We start from the raw sequence: 9,314 nt of genomic DNA on the forward strand, positions 1-9,314 counted from the left end.
GTGATACTATAACCAACTTATGTGGAAACTAAAGACCCCTATTAGTAGGTCTATAATGACTGAGTGCATACGCTAAGGTTATACATAATTAAAGATATTATAGACTCAGAATCTATGACTATTGCTCTACTTCCTGATCCTTGTCTGGTTGTGGACTTAGAGTAGAGTCATTTATTCGAAGGTCTATTCCATCTCAGATTATGTATAACTGGTATGCACTATGTGATCAAAGATTCCCACCAACAGCTTTTATGGTCTCCAGTACTATCCAGAGGTAAATGAATTAAGTTCTTGGAAATTGTTTATGAATATTGCTCTTTTTTTTAGTAATATTCAGAGGAAATAATCTCAGGGGATGTTATTGTTTCATTCATCTTTTCTTTGTTGAATGTGATCTATGGATGTTATTGTTTCATTCATCTTTTCTTTGTTGAATGTGATCTATGACAGAAAGATTTAAAAGTTGAAGCCGAAAAAACTCTACCTATTTAGCCAGGTAATTTATATTTAACATCAATATGTTTTAGTTTTAGATAATAAAATAATATATTTTACATAATTCTTAAATCTTTTTGTTTCCTAATTTTATAGGTGGCAAATTAGTCATTCAGTTGGCTCAGAGTCTGCTTACAAACACATGGACACAGAGTGGAGTTCCTTTTATCCATCAGCAGCTTCAGCTAGAAAATAGGGTGAAAATAAAGGAAAAGAAAATGAAAATTTTCAAAGAGAAGAATGGTTTGGGTGTATGATGAGATTTAGAAATGATGCAATTATTATTTTGAGTATCATATGCCTTCAACTTCCATTTGAATTAGCATATGCACATTTGTGTGAAAGCATCAGATCTGCTGTGGTAAAGTAAGTCTTTTATTATTTTTTCCAATTTGGTTCATTTTCCATTTCTTGCTTATAAGTGCAGTAAATAGCACTGTATTTTCAATTAACAGTTTTCCCCGGTTTTCTTAAATTTGTTTTTTTTTTCAAAAAAAGAAACACCAACTACCAATGTACTTTGAATTTTATCTTGTCACTTGAAGAGTGAATTAGTCGAGTCCTGGAAAATAAGACATGGGTATGTAAGCAAAAAAGAAAACTATTTTTAAAGATGTATTTTCATTGAATCTTTTACATTTGTGATTACTTTTTAAATGATTTGCCAACGAATGGAGTTGTTATAATGTATCAAATTGTACACCATATTCTATTATGTTTTTATTTTCAGGTTTGGGGAGATGATGGTCATAGTGATGATTGGCGTTGTGTGCAGCCTTTAGGCGAATCAAACAGGTATCCAACACTCTTTCTGTTAACATTTTCGGGAATGCTAAAATTTAATGAATTAATAATTACAATGATTTTACATGCACGTATAGTAATATTTGATTACTAATATAATTATTTAAAATAATTTAAAATTAGTTTTGGTGACATTTGCAGTGATGATCTTACCATTAAGGTGTGGGATGTGGATATTATAAGTTCGCAATCTGGCGATGACAATGCATCTTGGTAAGATAAGATGATTTCTTTTCCTTTTTTTTAAAAAAAAAAAAACTGATTTCCTGTTATGTATTTTGTTGAATAAAAATAACCATATATTAAAACTGTGTACTGTGTATGGGTTACATAATGGGATTGATTTTTGGTTGTTGAGGTGGATGGTGCTTTGTATAACTTGCTCCTCAAGAAGGAAAAAGCTCATGATATGGACATAAATTCGATGCAATGGAGCTCTACTGTAAGTCAAAAAATAGCAACGTACTTTTGTTTATTTGTTTATTACATTTATTGCAATATGCTTTCATCTCTTTATGCAGAAGCTGGTGTTCGACAACAACTACGAGACTTCAAAAATGCTAAAGGCCATGCAGGAAATGGAAAACAAATATGACGAACTTATCAACAATCTCAAAAAAGATATCAAAAACCTCCCTGAAGACAAACATCCGTACGTGTGATATGTTTGTTTGTTTTATAATCTTTTGATATGTTGCGTTCAACTACTTCCATTCCTAAATTTCTATATAAGACCTATCCAAAAATCTCCTGTATGTTAAATATATCTTCATCAATATAATGGTATGTTGCAGTACATACCTGAAAGAACAAAAAAAAAAAATATGAATCAGCGCCAACGGGCGCACATGATTCCCATCTAGTTTTATTGTGTTCGGCTCATCAATATATAATATATCCGGAACAAATTACTAAAATAGTCCTTATAGTTTGTCAATATTATATGTTTTTCCCTAATGCTTTTCTGTACTCGGACAAATCCTTATAGTTTGTTTTTGTTTCGATTTTGGTCCCTAATGTTCTTTTATTTATTATTTGTTTATAATTTTGTAATTAGAAAAAATAAAATAACATACCCACACCCATCACCCTCACGTTCTCTATCCAGCACCATCACTATTGTTTGACCTAAATCGGCAACCCAAATCAAAATCTTAAACTGTAACCCATATTCAAGCTTCACCGCTGATATTTGACCTAAACCGGAAGCATCATCTCCATTGTCGCCTTCCTCTACAAGCTTTGCATCTATGAGCTCCATCAATATAAGCTCATTCACCTACAACTCACGAATCAGTTCTGCCTCCATGGATTTCATCAAAAACCAACAACAACCTCTAGGGCTTAATTTATTTCATCAGGTTTGGATCTTCCTCCATCAATTTTAACAGGAACCAATTGTTTGAGTTCGAAGGCGGTGTTGTGGTGGCCGACAAAAAGAGGTATCTGAAAGAAGGCAATGATTGTAACGTCCCAAATTTCAAATCAAAATTTTCATTTTAAAATAAGAGCATTTGTTCCAATTACAACTCCAAATGAAACGTCCCAAAAATAAGACTCAAAAATTTCATTTTTGATTTAATAAAAGCATTAATCCAACATTGCCATACAACCCCAAAAGATCAAAATATGTCACAACACCAAAACATATCAGAGTAAATCTAAAAGTGCGGAAAAAGGTGTTGTGTGATCTGCAATCATCTCGGGCTCTTCCCTTTCGATCTTGAAGTACCTGAAACATAAACTGTAAACCGTAAGCCCAAAGCTTAGTGAGTTCCCCAAAATACCTCATACCATACATAATAAACACATATCGGTCCCCGCCCGGCATCGAGTCTCACTCGGCCTCGGGTCCTATCACACCCCCGAAACCATACGGCGGAAACGTCTGAGGGCTCGCGTGACTTAAATTGAATACCATCACAATGAATATACGTGAATCATAACATAAACATCACCATGCATCAATACATTACAACTGATATTGTTTACATCCCGTACATTGTTTCAAATATTACACATTCATAACACAAATTGTTTCAGAGTTTTCAAAACAAAACATTCTAACATACTTGGTATTACCCTTCCGCTTATCTGTTACCTGAGAATACAAGATATTTTGGAAAAACGTCAACATATGAAATGTTGGTGAGTTCATAAGCAAGGTTGTGAATAAAATGATTTGTATAGTTTGTAAAACCCAGAAAATCCGATATTTTCTGAAAAGACAATAGTTTATCAAAGTGTGAAGATCCATAAGTTGATGCATGAATGATTTCAAGACATATATATATATATATATATATATATATATATATATATATATATATATATATATAAGGGTGTTTTGTATTATAGTATAGAAATTCCGAGCGAGTAGTATTGATTTCCCCGGAAAACCCGATGTTTTCCGATGTCGAAAGATATACGTGATTACAAATTGTTATACCGCCACAACGAATGGCTTTTGATTACTCATCCTTGAATACTCGGATGGTGTCGGATAAACCAAGTGAGTCGTCGTAACGATGTCCGGTGAAGACATGTTATAACAGCCAACTACAAACGTCCCATAGAGGTGTCGTCCGTTGTTACTCACTTAATCCAAACCACCTTGATTACTGTTGAATAACGTCCTAATTCCGTCTACTTTGATTACTCATGAGCCTTAGCGAACGAAGAGAAGAGGAGTACGAAGTCCTGCTACTTATCGTAAGTACCTTAGGCTGTCGTGGATGCGAAGGACACGTTGGCCCAGCTCGCATTTGATTACTCTGACCTTACTAGCCATACTAATGGACCACTAGGGCCCAATAGCACATAAAAGCCATTGAAAGTCCTTTTATATGGAATTGAGCCATAGGAGGCCCAAATACATATAAGCGTTATCCCTTTGGGCCCAAAGATCATGTTAGTGGACTTGCAAGATCCAACAAGCATGATTTGAAACTCTCAAGCCCAAAGTTTGTATATCTACTCATCTTAGGTATCGCGTATCTATTGAAGGGTTTGATTTAACGTTTGTTGGTTTGGTATCGATTCGAGACCGATCGATTCGTTTATCACGATATTCGGAGTTAAACGTGTATTCGTCTTTCGATTTGTCGGTAGTCGTGATTTTGTATTTTGACTTAATGAAACAGTTTGTTTAAAAGTGGGGATTTGACCTTTTCACTACCTTTCTTTTTATAAAAATAACAATTTTAGTCTTTTAAATAAAAGAATTGCATTTTTAGTCCTTAAAACATTTTCTTGACACTTTTGCATCACAAATTTATTGAAATGATAGTTTTAACCCAAAAGTTATTTTGTTAACAGATTCAGCCCTTCCAGAATGGTATTTCTCGGTTAAAACCCTTTTTTTCGCAATTTTTACAGTTTTGGCCCAAAATCCAAAAACTTTACATTTTTGATCCTTTTTGGATATGAAAAGCATTTTTGACTCTTGAAATAGTTTTGTTACACTTCTTATCCCCTGTTTTGAATAAATTTTCATTTCAGCCCCTTTGGTTGTCATTTTTCGCAATTTTGGGCTTATTGGGCCAAAAAGCCCAAAATTAGCCCATTAAGCTAAAAATTTACATTTCAAGTCCTTTGAAAGTGTTAATATTCAGAAAAGCAATTATGGAAACTGTTTTGACTCTTTTGGCCCTTAAGAAACCGTGACTTGACCATTTTTAACCCAAGTTTTGTATTTTTGACAATTTAAGCCCAAAAATGGGTTTTATGCTGGAAATATGTTCATCATAATCTTATAAGTTATTATTCTTGACTTGTTTAGTGTAAAATAACTTAGATCATGTTTGTTTCCTTTCTCATGCCATAGATCTCGAGTATCACCCCTTTTTAGTTACATGTTCGTCATAAAAACACATAAAAACACACACACACATGCATAAAATCACACATAACATACACATACACATAGATCTACACATTTTTCTTGTATTCTCCCCCATAAAACATATAAAAACCGAAAAGAGAGGGGTATGAAGCTCACCTTGAGTTGTAGTTTCGGTTTTGAAGAGAGAAATGAAGAAAGTTTCGATCCTAGCAAGTGCTCTTGGAAGATTTTTGACTTAGATGTGTTCTAAGGAACAAGATCACGAATTTGATTAGATTTAGAAGAGATTTTTGATGAAATGAAGTAGCTAGATCATGGATTAAACATCAACTTACCTTAGATGATGAATTTTGTGGTTTAATTTCCTTGAAAGTTTCCTAAATCTCGAAAATTTAGTGAATGAGTGCAAGTGTTCTTGAGAGGATTTGGAGAGAGTGGAGATGAATTTTGTGAGTGTGTGTGTGTCTTGTTTCGGCCGAGAGCAAAAGAGAGAGGAGAATAGAGAGTAGATGAAGTGATGTGGGCATGGAAAAATGAGACTTTTGCATGGAAACCCAACAAGTAATAGTGAGGTGGCAAATGAAAAGTCAACTCTTTCTTCTTGGGTTGTTGGGCCGAGAATGGAGAGGAGAAGGGAACAAAATTGGGCCTTGCATGCTTAAGTCCATATTATGGTTCATTTAGATGATGTTTGGCCCAAATAAATCAAAGTATGATTTTTATGACCTATTAGGGCTAGTTTAAATTTTGTTGTGAACCAATAAGGCTCATTAAAGTTAACTTAGTTTATTTTAGGCTTATAAGGCCCAAAATATTAAGTTTCATGTATATGGGTCCAATTAGGGCCCATTTGAGAGTTCTATGTTCAAGATAGTTAAATTGGAAGCTTATTGGTCCATTAGGTCCAATAAGGAAATCCTAGTCCAAAATGGACTTAAACCGGGATTTCAAGGGTTTCCAATTCTTTATTAACTATTTGTAGTGCTTGAATAAAGTGTTTGATGAAGTTTTGTTGTCATTGAATAAGCATCATACATACTTTCACATTGTTGGTTCATAAATGACATAATTGTTGTAGTTACAAGGCACCAAAATTCCTAGTTGTGACATCATCCCCCCGTTAGAGGGAATTTCGTCCCAAAATTCTTTTGAAAGCTAGATTTGAGAATGTGAGAATAGATGAGGGTACTTCTGCTTCATTTGATCTTCGCGTTTCCATGTGAATTCTGGTCCGCGTCTTGCGTTCCATCGAACTTTCACAATCGGAATGCGGCTCTGCTTAGTACGCTTCACCTCTCTGTCCATGATTTCGACTGGTTCCTCGATGAACAGAAGATTCTCGTTGATTTCGATTTCTTCCAATGGAATGACGAGAGTCTCGTCGGATAAACACTTTTTCAAATTGGAGACGTGGAACACAGGGTGTACACTACTGAGCTCAGCGGGTAGTTGCAGTCTATAAGCCACTGGACCGATTCGGGCAAGGATCTCGAAGGGTCCAATGTATCGAGGGTTTTGTTTTCCCCGCTTTCCAAAATGAATCAATCCTTTCCAAGGAGAGACTTTTAGTAACACCCTATCTCCGACTCCAAATTCCATGGGCTTTCGTCGTTTATCAGCGTAGCTCTTTTGTCTGTCTCGTGATGATTGCAGTCGGGCCTTGATCTGAACTATCTTCTCGGTCGTCTCGCGTATGATTTCCGGTCCCGTTAAGGCATTGTTTGGCGTTTGCCCTCTTGCTAGCTGGATGTCTCCTACCTCAGTCCAGCACAACGGTGATCTACATTTACGCCCGTATAATGCTTCGAAAGGAGCGACTTTGATACTCGAGTGATAACTGTTGTTATATGAGAACTCGATCAGAGGCAAGTGGGTATCCCACGATTTTCCAAAGTCTATCACACACGCGCAAAGCATATCTTCTAGCGTTTGAATGGTTCGCTCGCTTTGACCATCCGTTTGTGGGTGGTAGGCAGTACTCATGTCAAGTTGTGTTCCCATAGCTTTCTGAAGCGATTGCCAAAAACGGGAAGTAAATCTGCTATCTCTATCTGAGATGATAGATACGAGCACTCCGTGGAGTCTCACGATTTCTTTGATGTAGATTCTTGTCAGGCGCTCCATCTTGTATGATTCTTTTATTGGTAGGAAATGGGCGGATTTCGTTAATCTATCAACTATCACCCAGATGGTATCCAAACCATCCGTCGACTTGGGTAGTTTGGTCACAAAATCCATGGTAACCCTTTTCCATTTCCACTTTGGAATTACTGGTTGCTGTAGTAATCCGGAGGGCTTCTGATATTCCACCTTTACTTTAGCACAAGTGAGGCACTTGCTAACGTAAGTGGCAATCTCTGCCTTCATATTAGGCCACCAATAATGTTGCTTAATATCCAAGTACATTTTGTCTGAACCTGGATGGATGGAGTATCGCGTCTTGTGGGCTTCGTTCATGACTACCTCTCTGAATCCCCCAAGTTTAGGGACCCAGATACGGTTCATGAAGTAATTTGTTCCGTCTTCCTTCACTTCAAAGTTCTTCTCCATTCCACGCAGCGCTTCGCTTGTTTTGTTTTCTGTCTTCATGGCATCGAACTGGGCTGCCCAGATTTGAGAGGTTAGGTGGGATCGAATGGTTATGGAGAGAGTCTTCAAACGACGATTCAAGTATTCTTTCCGACTCAAGGCATCAGCTACCACGTTAGCCTTGCCTGGGTGGTACTTGATTTCGCACTCGTAATCGTTCAGCAGTTCGACCCATCTTCGTTGCCTCATGTTCAACTCTTTTTGATTCAGGATGTGCTGGAGACTCTTGTGGTCGGTGAAGATGGTGCACTTAGTACCGTAAAGGTAGTGCCTCCAAATCTTCAGGGCGAAGACCACTGCTCCCAGTTCCAAATCATGAGTGGTGTAATTTACCTCGTGCGTCTTTAGTTGCCGGGACGCGTAAGCTATCACCTTTCCACGCTGCATGAGTACACAGCCTAAACCATGATTTGACGCATCGCAGTAAACTATAAAGTCTTCTGTTCCTTCGGGTAGCGATAGCACCGGCGCACTGCAGAGTGCTTGCTTCAGAGTTCGAAATGCAGCTTCTTGCTTGTCCGTCCATACGAAGGGTACGCCCTTTTGTGTAAGCGAGGTGAGTGGCTTTGCCGTTTTGGAGAAGTTTTGAATGAATCTCCTGTAGTAGCCTGCGAGGCCTAGAAATTGGCGAATTTCCGTGGGTGTTGTTGGAATTGCCCATCCTTCGATGGCTTGGATCTTAGAAGGATCCACATGAATTCCTTCCTGACTAACAACATGTCCCAAAAAGTCACACTTCGGAGCCAAAACTCGCACTTAGAGAGTTTTGCGTATAACTTCTCGGTTCGCAGGGTTTCCAGGATTTGTCGGAGATGTCGGCCGTGTTCTTCCTTGCTTCGAGAATAGACGAGGATGTCGTCGATGAAAATGATGACAAAGTTATCGAGGAATGGTCGGCAGATTCGATTCATTAGGTCCATGAATGCGGCAGGAGCATTCGTTAGACCGAAGGGCATTACAACAAATTCATAATGTCCGTAACGAGTTCGGAAGGCGGTTTTTGGAATATCCTCCTCCCGGACTTTGAGTTGGTGGTATCCAGATCGTAGATCTATCTTTGAGAAGTAACTAGCTCCTTGGAGCTGGTCAAATAGATCGTCAATTCGCGGAAGTGGATAACGGTTTTTGATGGTGAGCTTATTAAGTTCTCTGTAGTCGATACACATCCTGAAGGTACCGTCTTTCTTTTTGACAAAGAGAACCGGAGCTCCCCAAGGTGAGAAACTGGGTCGGATGAATCCTTTGTTCAAAAGCTCGCTGAGTTGACTGGACAACTCTTGCATCTCCGCATGAGCCAATCTGTAGGGTGATTTGGGGATGGGAGTAGCTCCTGGAACTAGATCTATTCGGAACTCGACTTGTCTTTCTGGGGGTATCCCCGGAAGTTCCTCCGGAAAGACATCCGGGAAATCACAAGCCACAGGGATGTTTCGAATATTGATCTCTTCTTTGGACTTATCTACTATATGAGCTAGGAACGTCAAGTCCTTCTTTCGTAGGTACTTTTGTGCCTTAATGCACGAAATAAGACGAAGGTTCGTGTTGGGTTTGTCTCTGTAAATAACTAGGGTTTCGTGATTTG

The 9,314-nt window shown here is 37.9% G+C and overlaps 1 long non-coding RNA gene across 1 annotated transcript; it reads left to right on the plus strand.

Moving 5' to 3' along the window:
* Window positions 1–1,233: 1,233 nt before the first annotated feature.
* LOC145156598 (uncharacterized) lies at window positions 1,234–2,149 on the plus strand. Its single transcript, XR_013736816.1, has 3 exons — window positions 1,234–1,290; window positions 1,441–1,741; window positions 1,821–2,149. It is a non-coding gene; the product is annotated as an uncharacterized LOC145156598 (long non-coding RNA).
* Window positions 2,150–9,314: the final 7,165 nt, after the last annotated feature.

The sequence above is a fragment of the Lactuca virosa genome, chromosome 2, assembly GCF_052849685.1.
Source record: "Lactuca virosa cultivar CGN04683 chromosome 2, Lactuca_virosa_CGN04683_v6, whole genome shotgun sequence".
Classification (NCBI taxonomy): domain Eukaryota; kingdom Viridiplantae; phylum Streptophyta; class Magnoliopsida; order Asterales; family Asteraceae; genus Lactuca; species Lactuca virosa.